An 18,725-nucleotide genomic window follows, 5' to 3' on the forward strand; every position below is an offset into this window, starting at 1 on the left:
GACAATTGCTTTTGGGTTTTCCGAATGCTTCTCGGTGTATGTTGAGGTGAAGGATGCGTATGGCCCGAGGAAGAGGAAAGGCTTTCATTCTCTGCATACTGATTTGCACAGAAATAGAAGATTGCTGTGTATTAATTTATGTTTAAATGATGATGGAGCAATTATATGAAATAAACGGTTGTGTAATAATTTTTCTATACGTGTAGTGCGTTTACGCTTTAGTACCATACAAAAGAAGTCTTGTGGGAGTCTGTTCCTATGTTGTGCTCCTCAAATCTGGCTTTTTTTTTTTTTTTCTGTTGAACTTGAGATTTCTGTTCAGCTGGTATTTGTGTGGTGTGTGCTTTTCCCCAGAGCAAAAGGACTTAGTCTCAATGTTACTTGTTGCCCATAGCTAGCTCCACCATAGGTGAAATGTCTCACCATCTCTTCTGTCTCTTGTTTTCTTTCTCACAGGCACCGTGGTGAAGAACAGTACCCAGAAAGCTCTGGTGCTCCCAGACAGCGGCTTGATGGCTTGTGCCATGTCCCTCTGGTCCTGTCTCCAGGAACGGGTGAGTGGTGTCACAATGAAATAAGGCAGCATCCTGCTTTGGGAAGAAAGTGAGCTGGATTGGAAACCCTTGGGTGGGCCGGGAGGAGGTTGCCTTCCCGGGTCAAGGATGAGCGCTGGCATGTATTATCTGATCTGGAGTTGATGTCTGTCCCAGCTTTAGCTCTAGAATTACTCTGAGACCCGGGGAGCTCCAGTGTCCTTAGGCTGTGTCCTTGGAGCTTTTCCACGCTGTGGCATCCAGTTGCCGTCCCAAACTCTCACCCGGCGTGAGGAGAAGGGGGCACAGTTTGAGTTTTCTCCCATTTCCGCGCTGGGGAGGCAGAGTTCTTGGCTTAGCGCTGGTGTTAGGAGGAGATGCTTTCCCGTTCCCTGCCTGCAGCTCTGGATACCCCAGTGGAACAGCGTTAGCAAGTGCTGGTGGAGGGACGTGGGGGTAACCGTACCCAGCCTGCCTGGGTGAGCGTGCCTGTTCCGAATGCCCACAGCCTGTTCAGTCCCACCTGCACCTCCAGAATGCTTGAAGGTCACTTCTGCCTTGGGTCACAGTTAACAGTCATGTGTTCAAATCTGCTTTTTAAGGGGAAGAGCAACGATGGTCTATTTTCTGTGGGGCTGTAAGTTCCATTTAGGGTTTGCAGTCGCCATCTCCTGGCAGGTTTAGATTTGTTTTGCGTATTCACATACTCCTTAAAATGCTGTAAATAGCCGCTGTTTTGCACAGCAGTTCAAAATTTTCTGGCAATACTGCGTGTATCTTGCAGTATTCTTAGACAGGCACATCGCTGGTGGTGTGTGTGCTTTTGTTTTTGTTGTTTGTTGGTCTTTTGGTGGTTGTTTTTATCAGGAGAAGGTGATAATGAGCAGACTTCAGCTGATACTGTTGTTTTCTGGAATGTGTACCTTCACAGGTAAGCCGTGTCATGAGAAAAACAGGCTCAATAGCAGCGTCCTGGCTGGGTGAGCAGGGACACCAGCAGCAGGTCTGCTGGTCAGAAGCTGTCAGACCCCGGCGGTGACACCGGACTGGCCTCCGCCAGTGGTGACGCCTGGGGCAGGTGCCCCCGCCCAATGAAAACAGGGCTTCTTGGCTGCTCAGGGGGAGCAGCTGCTGATTGCCTTTGTCCTCGGGGGTTTGCGGTAGTTGGGGTGCCGGGGTTATGCAGTGCTGGGGTAATGGTTTTCCAGGGTTATCACACACTAGTTTTAGGGAGAGCCAGGGTTATGGGGTTGTAGGCTTACAGTGAGCTGGGGTTATGGGGTGTTAGGGTTACGGGGTGCCAGAGTGTAGGTGGGATAGCATTAAAGTGTGCTATTTTTAGGGACAAAATCTGGGCTTTTTGGTCCTGGATTCCTGGGTTGTTTGGGGGTCTCTTGCCTTAGCTTATGTTCTGGGTGGTTTTTGGAGAGTCCTATTTTAGGTTATTTTCTTTCTAGGGTTTGGATAGGGGCCTCTGGTTTGTGTATGATGTGTTTTCTAGTTTGTTTTGGTTTTTTTTTTTTTTTTTTTGCTCTTCTGGTGGTTTATTTTGCATTTTTTGTCTTGTAACCACCCTTTCTGGTATAATACACTTGTCCAGGTCAGCCAGTGTCACTTCTTCTGCGGTCAACTCATTTGTGGTGAGGGTTGGACTGTTTTAAATGGGTTCATGCAGAATGACTGCCAGATGACAAACAGGCACTTCTGGGGTGTGGGAGGACTTCTGGCCCACAGGTAATGACTGTCGGAAGGCTGAGTGTACTTCTGAATTTGTGTAGACTTCCAGATAGATGGTCATTTCTCCTGCCTTGGGGAAGAGGCATGGGAAGACATCAGCCACACAGGAGGACAAGGGTTTCCCCAAGGTCATGTGGCTTTTTGCTTTTGAGTAAGAAACCTACAGAGAGGTTGGTGTCGTTAAGTTTAGTGGCATTTTGTGAAGTCTGGTGTTAAGTATTGTGGGACTTGAAATATCACTGAAAAAATGGTGGAGGTTTGTCTGTGTCTTCTGGATGCTTCAGTTTTGATTGTCTGCTCATGGTGGTGACTTCAGTCTGTCCTTGGCTCCTGTCTCAAGGCACAACGTGTGCTTAGGGTGAGGTTCATCACCCATGATAGTGGGTGTGAATCTGTATTTCAAATAGACTTCTTGATCATTTTGAATTTGGGGGGGGCAAACTTCTGCTCAGACCTGTTCAGTCATCCTTGGTTTTGCCTCTTCATGTAACTGGTGAGGAGCTCGTAGGAGGAGCAGGAGAAGGGTCAGTGCTGCCGTTTCCATGTTGGTCACTCGTGCTGCAGTTATCAGGGTTATCTTCCATCTGCAGTTTCTTTGCAGAAATCTCTTTAAGTCATTTTTCTGTTTTGTGAGGTATTTTGGACTTAACAGGAGACTTTTTGTTCCTCACTAGTGCCTCGGGGATTTACCTGATGATTTTTGTTTGTTTGATTTATATTTGCTGTGTTTAATTTAAAAAGCTTTTTGTAGCTCTTTAGATTTCTGTCCTTAAAGAAAGTCTAGAATTTCTACCCAGGAGTGTCCAGAAAGAACGCTGGTACACTGCTGCCAGCTTTCAGTCTAGTGAAATGTCTGGTGGTGGTGAATGTTTAATGGTACTGTAAGTCAAATGCATCTTAATAGACAAGCTTTGCCCTCGTTGCTGCTATGCCTGGGGGGTGATTCTCAGCAGGTTGTAAACAGTGTGTTCTGCTGTGCTTTACCCATTTAAAATAGTGTATTGCCAGAAAATAGTGCCTACGCAGAGCAAGAACCGCCAGCCCCTGTGCTGCCCCCCACAACCAAGGGGTTGGGGCCCCGGCAGGTGACCTTGCACTGCCTGAGGAGATGCTTCTTGTTTGCTGCCTGCCCAGCCAGGACGGTCTCAGGAGCCTCCCTGTTCCTGGGGACCCTGGCAGCACCAGCAGAGCCATCCCCCGCTGTGGCATCGACGCTGTCTCGCTGCCCGTGGAGCTGCTCACCCCTGACTACAGCGTCCCTGAGCCCACCAATGCCATCCTGAGCCTGGAGCAGTTCACCACCGTTCAAGATGGGGCCCCAGGAGCGATGGTAGGATGTGGGGATGGACCTGCCCCCGCCCCAGCCTGGCATGTCAGAAAGGAGGAGGAAAAAGCAGAAGAGCACCTGGCCAAACCACCCAGCAAGCGCAGGGCTCTGGCAGCCAGCGCTGGGGTGGGAGGGTGGCAATAGACTCCAGCAGGAATGAGATGAGACTGATCCCCAGTGCAGTTGCATGGGGGTGGGGTGATTATGCATTAGAACAGATTTCATGGCATGTTTGGTCTTTTTTTTTTTTTCCACTAAAAGCCATTTCTCCAGAACCGCTCCATGCCTGTGTGAGAGGAGGAGGCAGCACAGGGGGCACTGGGAAACAGCACCCAAAGGTGCAAAAGCCCCACTGAGCCCCAAATCAGGGACAGTGAGCCCCAAAGGGAACTGAGCTACCCCCAGGGTTGAGTTAGTGCCAGTGGGGCAGCAGTGGCGGGGGGGAACACTCCCCTGGCCCCTTTGACAGGGGAGCCAGGAAGGACGGGTCCCTGCAGGACTCACAGACAGAGCCCCACGCAGAAAGCAGCACGGAGCTCCTGGGACAAGGACGGACCTTGGGGGGCTGGGGGGGTACATGGACACACATGACAACAAGGGCTGCAATGCCTTTGTCTTGAGCAGTGTCTCCTCCAGCGGGGACAGAGCTCGGTGCAAAGCACTCCAAAGCCTCAAGCCAGTCATGCCGTTCCTTGGGTCCCGCTGTGCTCAGCTCCAGCACCCGGCTTTGCCTCAACGCCACAGCAATATAACTCCAAATCACCCCAATAATGTTGAGGGAGGGAGCTGGTGGCCAGTCAGGGACCCTCCTCCCCTTGTCTGGCTGCACCTTTGGCAGCCACAGGACCAGGAAAGGAGGAAAAATGGAAGGGGGGAAACCCTGCCCTGTGTCTTTCCTTTGGGAAGCAGCGTTGCTGTCCAGCCGTGCTGGTGGGAGCTTTCCGCCTCTGTGCTGCAGAAGGTACAGGGTGAGGTCCCTGTCGGAGCAGTTCCCCAGCGCTGGGGGTCAGCAGGGCTGAGCCCCTTCCTAAGGGCAGTCCTAGTGCTGGCGGATGGTGGCCTGCTCGGTGGGGTACGGCCACCTGGGGCTGGTGGGCAGCTGGGGGCAAGTCTGCCATAGTTGCCCCCCCAGAAGGCAACCTCACCATCAGCCCCTGCTCTTCCTGGCTGCAGATGTGGCACCAGCTTCTGGCTGCAGCACAGGGCGCGTCTCAGCGAGCTGTGGGTGCTGTGCAGTGAGAAGGCAGTGTGCGGGTGTGCACAAGAAGATACAGTGTTGGGCCTGGACTGCTGCAGGACCCTTGTCCTTGTCTGGCCCATCAGCTTCCGTGTGGTCACTTTCTGGTGAGTGGTGGTGATGTGCACCCAGGCATTGGGCTGTCTGGGCCAGTGCTCTCCCTCAGAGCCCAGCTGGCTCCTCAGGCTCACGTCACGGGGTGAGGGGGGAAGCAGAGGCACTGCTTTGCTTGTGCAGTGTTTTGCAGCTTGGCTTATTTTCTGAGCTGGCCCTCTGGCCTCTGGAAACAGCCCTTGCACAAGCTGTGCACTGTCAGAGGAGTGAGGCAAAGCGTGGGCTGAGGGGGGGGCTGTGTGTAGACAGTCCATCCCATTTGGTCCCAGGAAGCCCCAGGTGCAGTTCTGGCAGAGCTGGGCTGTCTCTCCCCACTCTGGAGAAGCCTGGTGTCTGCGACAGTGCTCCTCAGCCCAGGGGGATCCCAAAGGCTGTAGAGTTGCAGGATCAAAAGGGGCTCCTGGAGAGATGGGGCTTGGTGATGAGCAGAGCCTCCTTGGCTTTGACCTTCTCTGTTCTCCATCTGTCCAGGGAGAGCAGAAAAACTTGCTTTTTTCTACTCCCCCTGCTCAGCCCCTGTCAGTCCCTGAGCTCCTGGGTGCAGTGGGAGCCTCTTTTTGGGAAGGCCCAAGAACAAGGGGAGAGCTGCTTTTTGGACAGGTCCTGCTGGTGTCAGAGTGGCCTGAGGTCCTGGTCCTTGCCTCCAGCCCCTCTTCCAGCTGATCAGGGGAGGACAGCTGTGCTGTCGGTGTACTCCAGCTGCTGGGACTGGAGCGCAGCTGCAGAAAGGGGCCCTCGGGAGTGGGGGGAAGCAGAGGCATCAGCCTGATGCCTTCTGCTTGTGCTAGAAAACCGCTTTGCACCTTGAGAAGCGAACCTGACCCCAGAGGTCTGGGCTTTAGCACTGCAGCGGGGGGAAGCACCCCAACACCTGGTTGGTGGCAGCGGGGTGTGATACTGGTTCTCCTGTCTTCTGCAGATCGCAAGAGAGGAAAGAGCTCTGGCTGGACGCCATCCTCAGGTAAGCCCCACTGCAGTAGCAAACCTCTGGTGCCAGTGTGGCAGTTGGTGGGATGCTCCAGCTGAGCTGAAAGGCAGCTCGAGAGCTGGGGGAGAGGTACCCACACTGCTGGGGCAGCTGCGGGGCAGCGCTGGCCGAGTTGCTCAGCCTTGCGTTGGTAAAGTAACACCAAGGCGATCCGGCTGTCACCACTTGCTCCTTTTGTGCCTAGAGTTCTTCTGATGTAAATGGTGCTGGGCGGGCTGGCAGGGGAGAGAGCAAAGCCGGGTTCAGTGATACAGAGCTCTTCCTTTGTCTATTCCCTGTGCACAGGCAAAGGAGCAGAGCCCAGGAAATGCAAGTGAGCACATTGCCCTCGATTCATCTTCTCGTGAACATCTTGGGCCTCAGTGGATCTGTAAGTGTCTTTGTTGTTCCAGCTGGGTCAAGGGAGTGACTCTGCTTTCTAGCATGGACCATCAGAGGAGTTTCTCCCACTTGGCCTTTGTTCTCTTTTCTAGCCAGTGACGTTAACTGCCAAGACGATCGAGGCTTTGGTTCAGTGCCAGGCAAAAGTAAGCAGTGGCTACATTTGTCCTCCTTGGCATTGTGTATGGGTGGGAGAGGCCTTAGGAGAGGAAGGTCAGCCTTTCTGGGATGGGAAGCCATCGAGACACAGGCCTCTTTCTCCCTGGAGGAGTTGGGGTGGAAATTGCCAGTGCCAGGGTGGAGAGCACAGATGGGCAGCCTGTGTTCCCTGTGCTCCACTCTGGTGCCCTGTGCCCGGCTGTGGCTTTTCTGGACCACATGGCAGCCAAGAAGGGTGCTGGGGCAGTGCCCTGTGGGGCAGGTCCCGAGGAGCTGGGTTCAGCACAGGCCTTGGGAGCAAACACCCCCATGGGGCACAGAGCCCACGAGTCCCTCCTCGGGGTGAGGGCCCTGAACTGCAAGTCTGTGGGGTGAGAGGTGATCATCTTCATTTACCTTTGGGCGGAAGGAGTGCTACTTACATACGGAAAGTAATCTGGGATGGATTTTTTTTTCCTCCCGCCTGCCCAGAGTATCCCACATCACTGTTCTCAGAGTCCAAGGCACGGAGAAGACCACAGGAGAGCCCTGGCCGAGCAGCAAGTGCTGGAGCAGCTGGAGCCGAAAGTGCCTGAGCCTGAGGATGGCAGAGCATACACTGATGTGCAGACGGGTAGGATGCTGTAAAGGTCTTAATTTCATGTCCAACTCCAAAGCCCATCGATCCAGATACGCCTGGAACAGGCAGTTGGGAGCATCACCTTGGGTGGTGGTTCTGTGGCCATTGCCCTTATAACATCCTGGAATTCACTGCTTTGAACGTTAACGAACAGGGTGAATTAGGTTGACCTTTGCCAGAGGTTAATTGACCTTTCTTCAGGTTTCAGCGCGTATCCTGGCACACAAGCCAGGGCTCCTTTCTTTGGTCTTTCCAGATGCTCATCAGATGTGGCCTGAGGTTTGTGAACGGTGCCACTGCTGGGCCCTGCTGATCCTGCTGCCCAGTGGCACTGAGGTTCTTCTCTGTTGGCATAGCACTTCACCCAGAATGAGGTGGTCTGCGGTGAAAGTTTTGTTCTCTTACTGCCTGACTAATGCAGATTGTGTTGTGTTCTCTGTTGCCCTTTGTGGTGGTTTAGGCCCTGCCGTGACCCGAGACCACGTTGCCTCTGCCCCTCCCCCACCCTCCAACCGGAGCGGGGCAGGGAGTGAAATACAAATCCCGGGGTTGAGATAAGGAGAGTTTTAATACAACAGTGCAACAATAACAAACTGAACAACAAGAAGAACAATAACAGTAACAGTAACAACAATAAACAGAACAAAAGATGTCCCTATACAGCAGTGAGAGGAGCGACGGCACACACCGCGCGTTCTACCAAACTTCCCGCGCTTGGGTGCCCCGGACGTGACGTCAGCATGGTATTGAATAACCCGGCTAGAGCTTCTTCCCCACTACTGGGGAAACTTAACCCCGTCCTAGCTGAACCAGGACATAATGCTGAACCAGGACATAATCCACCCCTCTATTCTATACCATCTGCGTCACGTCCAGCTGCCATTTAGCAATTAACAATAACAAAAAATCCCAATTAACAAAAGCACAATATAATTCACGGTGTGTTTTCACCCAAAATCAAATCCCCTTGTGGTACGCATCGGACCTCTCCATTTTTCTGCATCACCCACCAGGTGCACCCAGGTCCTTGAGCAAAAGCAATCCCGTGGATGGGTTTGCCTTTGCCCGGCGCAGGACTAACCCAGACCATTTTTCCCAGCAGATCCCTCATGCGCACCACAGGGACTTTATCCCCGTCTACAACACGTGGAAGTTTTGACTGAGCCGGGCCAGCTCGATTGGCAGATCCTCTTGTGTTCACTAACCAAGTGGCCTTTGTCAGATGTGTGTCCCAGTGTTTGAAGGTTCCACCCCCCATTGCTCTCAATGTAGTTTTTAACAGTCCATTGTAGCGCTCGATCTTCCCAGAGGCTGGTGCATGGTAGGGGATGTGGTAGACCCACTCGATGCCGTGTTCTTCTGCCCAGGCATCTATGAGGTTATTTCGGAAATGAGTCCCATTGTCCGACTCAATCCTCTCTGGGGTGCCGTGTCGCCACAGGACTCGCTCTTCAAGGCCCAGGATGGTGTTCCGGGCGGTGGCGTGGGACACTGGATAAGTTTCGAGCCATCCAGTGGTTGCTTCTACCATTGTGAGCACGTGGCGCTCGCCTTGGCGGGTCTGTGGCAGTGTGATGTAGTCGATCTGTCTCCATATTTATATTTCATCCATCGATCTTCATTCCACTGGGGCTTCACCCGTTTGGCTTGTTTGATTGCAGCACACGTCTCACATCCATGGATGATCTCTGCGATGGTGTCAGTGGTGAGGTCCACCCCTCGATCTCGAGCCCACCTGTATGTTGCATCTCTGCCTTGGTGGCCCGAGGTCTCATGGGCCCACCGGGCTATGAAGAGTTCACCTTTACGCTGCCAGTCCAAGTCCACCTGAGCCACTTCGATCTTAGCAGCCTGGTCCGCCTGCTGGTTGTGTTGATGTTCATCAGTGGCCCAACTCTTGGGTATATGGGCATCCACATGGCACACCTTCACAACGAGGTTCTCCACCCAGGCTGCAATGTCCTGCCATACTTCAGTGGCCCAGATGGGTCTGCCCTTGCGTTGCCAGTTGTTCTGTTTCCATTGCTGCAGCCACATCCACAGGGCACTTGTCACCACCCACGAGTCAGTGTAGATATAGAGCCTTGGCCACTTTTCTCGCTCAGCAATCTCCAAAGCCAATTGGGTGGCTTTCACCTCTGCGAACTGGCTCGATTCACCTTGTCCCTCAACAGCTTCAGTGGTTTCTTGTGTGGGATGCCACACTGCAGCCTTCCATCGTCGATGTTTTCCCACAATGTGACAGTGTTCACCCATCAGTGAACAGGGCATATCGCTTCTCCTCCTCTGGCAGCTCGTTACATGGTGGGGCCTCCTCATCACGTTTCACCTCTTGTTCTGGTGACATCCCAACATGTTTGCTCTCTGGCCAGTTTATGATCATTTCCACTAATCCTGGGCGGTCAAGGTTCCCTGTTCGAGCCCGTTATGTTATCAACGCAACCCATTTACTCCACGTGGCATCTGTTGCATGATGTGTGGAGGGAGCCTTTCCTTTGAACATCCATCCCAGCACCGGCAGTCGGGGTGCCAGGAGGAGCTGTGTCTCAGTGCCGACCACTTCTGAGGCAGCTCGAATTCCTTCATACGCTGCCAGTATCTCCTTCTCAGTCAGGGTATAGTTAGCTTCAGAGCCTCTGTATGCCTGGCTCCAAAAGCCTAGAGGTTGGCCTCGGGATTCCCCATCTGCTCTCTGCCAAAGGCTCCAGGAAGGGCCATTCTCGCCAGCTGCAGTGTAGAGCACATTCTTAATCTCCTGCCCTGCCCGGACTGGCCTGAGGGCCACTGCCTGGGTAATCTCCTGCTTAATTTGTTCAAAGGCTTGTTGTTGCTCAGGGCCCCATTTAAAATCATTCTTCTTGTGGGTTACATGGTAGAGAGGGCTCACAATCAGGCTGTAGTTTGGGATGTGCATCCTCCAGAACCCGACAGCGCCCAGGAAAGATTGAGTCTCCTTTTTAGTGGTTGGTGGGGCCATGGCTGTTACCTTGTTTATCACCTCCATTGGGATGTGGCGACGCCCATCTTGCCATTTTATTCCTAGGAACTGAATCTCCCTTCCAGGCCCCTTAACTTTCTGTTGCTTGATGGCAAAACCAGCCTTCAGGAGGATTTCAATTATCTTCTTTCCTTTCTCAAAGACTTCCTCAGCTATGTCCCCCCATACAATGATATCATCAATGAACTGCAGGTGTTCTGGAGCCCCACCTTTCTGCAGTGCAGTATGGACCAGTCTATGGCAAATGGTGGAGCTGTGTTTCCACCCCTGGGGCAGTCGATTCCAGGTGTACTGGATACCCCTCCAAGTGAATGCAAACTGTGGCCTGCACTCTGGTGCTATTGGAATGGAGAAAAACGCGTTAGCGATGTCAGTTGTGGTGTACCACTTGGCTGCCTTCGACTCCAGCTCATACTGGAGCTCTAGCATGTCCGGCACTGCGGCACTCATCGCTGGCGTAACTTCATTCAGGCCACGGTAGTCCACAGTCAGTCTCCATTCGCCATTAGGTTTTCTCACTGGCCATATAGGGCTGTTGAAAGGTGAATGAGTCTTGCTGATCACCTTCTGGCTTTCTAGTCGACGGATCAGCTGATGGATGGGGACCAGGGAATCTCGGTTAGTACGGTACTGCCGCCGGTGAACCGTCTTGGTAGTAATTGGCACTCGCTGCTCTTCAACCTTAAGCAACCCCACCACCGAGGTGTCCTCTGAGAGGCCGGGTAAGGTGGACAATTGCTCAACCTCCTCCAGGGCAGCTATACCAAAGGCCCACCGGTACCCTTTTGGGTCTTTAAAGTACCCTCTCCTGAGGTAGTCTATCCCTAGGATGCACGGGGCATCTGGGCCAGTCACAATGGGGTGCTTATGCCAGTCCTTCCCAGTTAAGCTTACTTCAGCCTCTAATAGGGTCAGCTGTTGGGACCCCCCTGTCACTCCAGAGATGCAGATGGGTTCAACCCCACTGTGGCTTGATGGCATCAGGGTGCACTGTGCGCCAGTATCTACTAAGGCCTTATATTCTTGTGGTTCTGATGTGCCAGGCCATCGGATCCACACCTTCCAGTAAATCCGATTATCCCTTTCCTCCACCTGGCTGGAGGCAGGGCCCCTCTAATCCTGCTCACCATCACTCACTTGATCTAAGAGTGACTCCTGCAAGAATGACTTCCTGGTCCCCTCAAGAGGGTCAAGCATACTGTTGGCCATTCTATTCTGTCTGGGGGATTTCCGACTGGACACTGGAGCTGCGTCTCTCTTGGAAGACTCCCCTTTCCGTCATCTCGAAACAAATGCTAATTCAAGAGAAGCCTGTAGTCTTTTTCATGAGTCCAATGTTTACTGTTCTCGGATACTTATTTTTTTTTTACTGTCTTTGTCTTGGAGAGTATGCAGCCAGAATGCATTTCAGCCCTGTTGCCCAGTTGCTTTCTCCAGTGTGCATGAGAATCAGCATGGTTTTAACCAGATGTGAGATTCATCTGAGGAGCTTCTAATCCTGGCCCAGGTTTTTTCAGTGGAGAATACCTTTAAGAGTGTGATCTGTAACAAATGGAGTAGTGCATATAGGTCTGTGTTTAATCAGTATGTGCTGCAATTTCTAACCCCTCACTGACTCCTGTGTCTGTAGCTTTACTGAACAGTCATGGAGGTGCACTGGAACCTTTTGCAACCTTACACAGTAGAGCCTCTGGAGAAGTGAAGGGATGACCCAGGGAGCTTAAGAACCAGGAACGGTCCTAGTAAGGACTTAAGAGGACCATCTCTTCAGTGTCATCATTCACTTTGGCAGCAATTCATAGCTAATCTCACACAGTGCTGTACTAGGGGATCTTGAAAATCTAATCTTAATGGGATGCTTTATGGCAGCCCAGATGAGGAGTGTGCAGTGATTATTACTGAATGTGGCAGAGCTTGACTGTTGTTGTGTATGATGCCTTGCCTGCCTCCTTTTCTCCTCTTGCTTTAAGGAAAATATTTTTTCTTTCATGCTGCTAATAAATGTCAGTTAGAACAAAAACATCTTCTCCAAGACTAGTATGGCTGTGCTGTGGCTGTTCAGTTTCTTTCATGCTCAGTTGTTCTGAAACAGGTTTCAGTTGCTCTCTGCTACTAGTCTTGCTTGGGAAAGGCACATTAACTGGTCTGTTTCCCAAGAAGTTGTTTCTGTTTCTTATTTGTCTTGTGTGTGTTACGTCTTGATAAGAGGAGATTCCTTGCTTCTCCTTTTTATTGTTGGCTTTGTAGTGTATTTCCCAATATGTTAATTAGGAAGTTTTACTTTGTGATGTTCCTGAAGAGATACCGTTCCTGTAAAAAAAATGCTGTGAGCAGACTGCCCCGTATAATGATACGTAATGCTCTCCACTCCTGTATATTTCTGTGTCCTTTACACTTGTTTTGTTACCTTTCTAAAGAGCTGCCAGTCAGAGAGGGACCTGGGGGTGCTGATTGACAGCCGGCTGAATATGAGCCAGCAGTGTGCCCAGGTGGCCAAGAAGGCCAATGGTGTCCTGGCTTGTATCAGCAGTAGGGTGGCCAGCAGGGACAGGGAAGTGATCTTACCCCTGTACTCGGCACTGGTGAGGCTGCACCTCGATTACTGGGTTCAGTTTTGGGCCCCTCACTACAAAAAGGACATTGAATTACTCGAGCGTGTCCAAAGAAGGGCGACGAAGCTGGTGCAGGGTCTGGAGCACAGGTCGTACGGGGAGTGGCTGAGGGAACTGGGGTTGTTTAGTCTGGAGAAGAGGAGGCTGAGGGGAGACCTCATCACCCTCTACAACTACCTGAAAGGAGGTTGCAGAGAGCTGGGGATGAGCCTCTTTAACCAAGTAACAAGCGATAGAACAAGAGGTAATGGCCTCAAGTTGTGCCAGGGAAGGTTTAGACTAGATATTAGGAAGTATTTCTTTACAGAAGGGGTTGTTAGGCGTTGGAATGGGCTGCCCAGGGAGGTGGTGGAGTCCCCATCCCTGGAGGTGTTTAAGAGTCAGGTTGACATAGCGCTTGGGGATATGCTGTAGTTGGGAACTGTCAGTGTTAGGTTAACGGTTGGACTAGATGATCTTTGAGGTCCCTTCCAACCTAGATGATTCTGTGATTCCTATGCATATTTGTACTTCCCTTTGATTCTTTTCTGGATTATCTATGTATTCATTGTTTCCTACAGCAGATCCTTTTCTGATTTATTTCTGCCACTCTTATTAACATGTTATTTATTCATTCTGTTCTTTCTATTGTAACTGAGGCCATGAAGTTTTACACGGCAGTAGCTGTCATAAATGTGCTTGTGAACAGCAGTCTTCTTCGTGGTGAAGCCCCCATGATCCTCTCGCTGCATCCTTCTTTCACTGTGCCAGATAACAGATTCCAAGTTCAGACAGGTGAGTTCTTCCTGACACGAGGAGGAGGAGATGTAGCTTCATATTGATTCATGCTTCTTCACTTATGATTAAGTATGCAAGGTGGAGTCAAAACCCTGCATTCTACTGCAGTGAATCTTAATTCTTGGTTGTTTGAAATACTTCCTGGATCCATGGTTGAGAGACGATAAATTGTAGACAGTTAACCCCATAATTTCATTATTTTTTAGGAATTTTTTTGACACGTTGCAAAATAGGTTTGCTCTTTTTCTTTCTTCAAAAGGTGAGAAGAGAAAAAAATTTCTGTGAAACATTTACTCATACAATCACACTGCAGCTACTTTATAATGCTTAAGTCAAGTTTCAAAGTATGTTTACTTTAAATGCCACTATTTAGAATTCTCATAATGTAGAAGAATTGGTGAGCAGGAGGATCGACTGCTCATGTATAATGTGATCAGGAGGATTGCTCATGTAGTGTTCAGTTTTCCATGGCTGCTGTATGGCAGCAGTTTACGTGAAGTCTATGACAACTGATAATCTAAAGTAAAATATTACCTATGTAATAGATTTTTAGAATCAGTGGTATGATTTAAAATATTCTTCAGGCACTATTTGCATAACAGAACCACCTGCCTGGCTGGTTGAATGCGTAATGAGGTAGTGACAGGGATTGAGTATATAGGCAGAGAGTTAATGAATGTCAAACATGGTGCTTTTGTTCAGGTATGTTTCATGTGTTGCTTCTGCTCTGTTAATAACTGTATGTTAAGACATCACTTCTTTAACTGCGCAGGTGTGATGTCTTTTTCCACTGCTTAACATGGTTATATAGATAGAAGTAGATATGTTTTCTGTTCTTGAACCTTGTGTAACATTGCTATCAGGGTCTGTAACCTAATCATAGCGTTTCTTTGGGTAAGACTTTATCAGGAAATCCACAGATGAGTATGTAGTTAAGGTCTGTGTGCCTGCTCACATTCTTCTACTCCCACACTTTCTCTCCTGTGCTCTTTCTTTCTCTCCTGTGAGGACTTTAAGGTGTATGTATCTAGCTTTAAAAGATTGTTTGCTAATTAGGTGTTTTGAGAGCGTTAGACTGATACTGATGCACATTAATGGACCCAACATGTGATCTTTTAGACAAGCTAAATACTATATTTCGGTCTACAAGAAAGAGATTTGTTGCTTTTTTCCTTAAGATTTTCATTGATCTGTTGAGTACTGAGGATTTCAGTGTGGCTGATTCAGTGTTCAAGTTGTGTAAAATTAGCCACATGTATGTAGCGAAGGTCTTTCAGTACGCGAGAGGAGACAGTGGGTATTTTGTCACTAGTATCTCTCAGTAATCTAATTACTGCTGCAGCAGATCGTAATGAGTAGACAATTGACTGCACCAACACAAAATGTATTTCTACTGTATTTTTACCCAGTGTTTGACAATGTGTGTCTTGAATTCCATGAAAAAGTGCTAGTCCCGTGGATTCTCTTACTCATTGTGTTCTCTCTCATGGCAGTACTTGTCTGTAGGAATAATTTGTACCCTTTGCCTTCAGTGCTGCAGTTTGTCCCTCGGAATGTGGATGTTGGGTTCTGCAACTTTAGCTGGCGCATTGAGAAAGGGCTGACAACAGCATTCATGGAGGTGAGCAAACACCAGGAGTTCTACAACTTCACTGTGCAGGTAAGAAGATCAGCATGTTTTGTGTCTGTCCCTTTTTCTCCTCACCTTTGGTTGTCCCGTGTTTCATCCAGCCAGTAAAATGTTAGGTGTTCACTGGCAACCACTTGCCACCTAGATCATATAGAACTATAAGGCTTTGTTATGAAGTCAGGATTTTCTTCCCCTACAAAATAATACGGCACCACGTATCTCTCTGGTTTCAAGCTTTTTGAAAAAATGGTCCAAGATGATGATTTATATCCAAAGCATTATTCAATATAATAGGGTTTATACTTTTTCATATAAAGGCTGCCCCAACCGTTACCAAAGTCATTCCCTTCAGATTTTACTGTTACACAGTAGGGTGTGGTTAGAATGTTTTTGTTGGAAGACAACTTTCAGGTCTCACTGCCACTCAGGGGGTCTTATTAGGGAATATAGGAGTTATATGGACTCTGCCATTATGTGAGGAAACATGCTAGTTGCTTATGAGGTCTAGAATAAGGTACTTACATTAGTAGATGATGTCCATGGCAGCTGCTGCTGGAACTTCACATATGAAGTGTATTGCATATATGCTGGGTACTGAATCACATAGGAGAGCTTAAAACTCCCTGGAAAGTCAGTAATTTAACTTAATGAGACCAACTCCCTCTTCTATCTGAATTCTTAAATTGAATCTAGCTGTGTTGTAATACCAAAATTAATAAACATTTTATTGTGTTATTTAACTGGCACCGTAAATGCCCATCTGTGGTACCCTAAAATAGAATCATAGCAGAAAGAAGGACAAACTTTATAGTACTTAAAGTGCTGTAAAGTGCTCAGAACTGTACAAATGAATGACACAACGTGATGGGATAGACTGAAGACAGAATGCGCAAAACAGTTTCTTGGCTATTGGCTTAGCAAGCTTTTATTTTAAATACTTGCTTATTGTCTGGAAGAGCTGTGTCTACATGAACACGGTTGTTGTGTGCATTGGTGCCAAATGAAGGTTTTGAACTAGTGGTAGGGTCTGGGCATGCATGGTGCAGGAGGTTTTGACCAAGAGAACATCCACTTTCAGAATGCTTCTTTACCATGCTGTAATGGTTTAGCCCCTGCCGGGGTCTGAGACCACGCGGCCGCTGCCCCTCCCCCACAAAGGGAGTGAAATACAAAGCCCCGAAACTGAGATAAGGAGAGGTTTAATACAACAGAGCAACAGCAACACAACAAACAGCAGCAATAAGAATAACAGTGATAACAATGAACAGAGCAAAGTGTATCTACCAATACAGGAGTGAGAGGAGCAGATGTATAAAACCACGCGCCCCGCGCTCCCGCGCCAGGATGTGACGCGCCAGGATGTGATGTCCTCGTGGTATCTGAATAACCCGGCTAGAGCTCCCCCCCTACTGCTGGGGAAACTTAACCCTATCCTGGTTAAACCAGGACACATGCTCTCTTCCTGTCTGTTCCACACAGTTCGGTACTCGTCTAAGATTTCTTTATCAGTAGTTTTATTTTGCTGACTGTCTCTCTAGGTTTTTTTCATCATTTTCTGTACTGTAGCTTTCAGATCACTCTGAATTACGATTGATGTTAAAGGATAACTCTTAGAAGAGGAATTCATATGTAACTTTGCCTCTTCTGAGACTCAGCAGGCTGAAACAACCTGGTATAGGAACACCTCTGTTTTGATGTGAACTGCCTCCCCCTTCATATTAGGAAAAAAAAAATAAAAGACTGTCAAGGAAGGAATGGAAATACCAGTGCTTTGATTTTGCTGACGATACTTCAATCTTGTCTTTTCAGATACTGAATATAACTCTGAGTAGGCCTGGGGTAGCACTTCGGCAAGGCCCCGTAAGCATTGTTTTTGCTGTCCGAGATAGATACGGTTTTCTAAACAGGTCCGAAGTCAGTGAGCAGCTAAGAAACTTGTCTGTGGTGGAATTCAGCTTCTACCTGGGGTTTCCAGTGCAGCAAATTGCTGAACGTGAGTACTTGCTGTTTGCCAAGACTGCAAAATACTACTTATAATAATTTTTCCTCTCTACAATTTTAAAGTAATTTTGTGCATAATTGATAATGCACCATCAAGAACCTGACTTGTGTCATGAATTCTGCAGAGCAAATACATGCCTCTCTCTGCTCACATGCTGCATATCAGTGTTACAGCAACTTGTTGCTTTTGCCATCGTCCTTTCCTTCTGCACTGGGTGAGTTGTGTTTAACCTGACTTCATTTTCCCTGGTCTTAGTCTTGATTAAAAGAAAAGAAGTCACTTTGACCAATAGTGCTGTGAAGTGTAATCCAAGGTGTGAGTCTGTGGATATGTCTACAGGGGCCTTGGCTGCTTCTCAGCAGGGTTTACTACCTTGGGCTTTCTGTTAAACTTAACTATGTACTTTTTCCAGACTGTTGCATCCTAAACCTAGATTAATGGGAACTGCCTGGTAGCAGAGTTTGCTTGACCCTCAGCCTTGACAATTTATGTTTGGTTAGATTTTTCAGATTACCTCAGTCTCCTAAATAAGAAAAGTTTCTAAACTCAACACATCCTTGTAAGCTAATGGATTGTTCATGACAGAAACCTCTCATGAATGTTAAGCAAGATCATGAGAAAACAGTACTTGCCTTTCCTGGTGTGGTGGTTTAGTCCCTGCCGGGGTCTGAGACCACGCGGCTGCTGCCCCTCCCCCACAAAGGGAGTGAAATACAAAGCCCCGGGGCTGAGATAAGGAGAGGTTTAATACAACAGAGCAACAGCAACACAATAAACAACAACAATAACAGTAATAACAATGAACAGAGTAAGATATGTACCGATACAGCAGTGAGAGCAGAGAGATGGCATAACACACACGTTCACTGGTTCACTGATTCTCCCGTGCTTGGGCACCAGGAGGTGACGTCAGCATGGTATGGAATAATCTGGCTAGAGCTTCCCCCCACTGCTGGGGAAACTTAACCCTATCCTGGCTGAACCAGGACATGCTCTTACTTCATATTGATTTTGGCGATATTAATTTATACACTGGAATTAGGAAGATTTGCCTCTTCATCTAATCCTGTTTCTAGAGAGAGATTTACTTAATGTGCAGTGTAATTTGTCTAATGTGCAACTTTGTATGTAGAGTGTACCCAGATCCAGCAGAAACAGTGGGTATAATAAAAGAGAGCACTGTAGTGGAGTGCTGTAAATCCCTCTGTAATTAAAAATACTAAATTAGTCAGTGTTAGCGTAGTCAGGAGACATTGCTGTCTGAAAATCAGGGATATATGGCAAGAGTTTTCAGTGCAGGACGGGGAAACTGGGTCTGTGTTCATCTCTGTGTGCCTGTGGTATGTGTCTAGGGGAGGGATGGTTTATAATATCTTTTGCCAGGAATACAGCTTGGGTGGCAAAGAGGAATCGTTGGGAGTTATCCCAGGGTTGTCCTTGCATGTTCACGAGGTGATGGAGGAACCAATTCTCCTGCCAACTCCCACACTGTCTCACTCTGTTTTCACCACCACCCCACCCCACCCCCCCCCCCCGAGTCCTGTGTGCACTTGGTGGACAGTTGCAAGGCTGGATTTTACACTTCTACAAAAATGTCTCTAAAAATACTTT

At 48.8% G+C, this 18,725-nt stretch overlaps 1 protein-coding gene and 1 non-coding gene across 2 annotated transcripts in view; both read left to right on the forward strand.

The window, feature by feature from the left end:
* The first annotated feature begins 654 nt into the window (after positions 1 to 654).
* On the forward strand, positions 655 to 739 carry LOC141944899 (small nucleolar RNA SNORD45). Its single transcript, XR_012629359.1, has one exon. It is a non-coding gene; the product is annotated as a small nucleolar RNA SNORD45 (small nucleolar RNA).
* Positions 740 to 16,981: 16,242 nt separating this feature from the next.
* LOC141944698 (homeodomain-interacting protein kinase 2-like) overlaps positions 16,982 to 18,725 on the forward strand; it is a 53,813-nt gene continuing 52,069 nt past the window's right edge. Inside the window, 1 exon segment of the mRNA XM_074871750.1 lies at positions 16,982 to 17,105. The gene's annotated coding sequence lies outside the window, so the exon portion shown is untranslated.

Source organism: Strix uralensis, chromosome 5 (assembly GCF_047716275.1).
Source record: "Strix uralensis isolate ZFMK-TIS-50842 chromosome 5, bStrUra1, whole genome shotgun sequence".
Lineage (NCBI taxonomy): Eukaryota > Metazoa > Chordata > Aves > Strigiformes > Strigidae > Strix > Strix uralensis.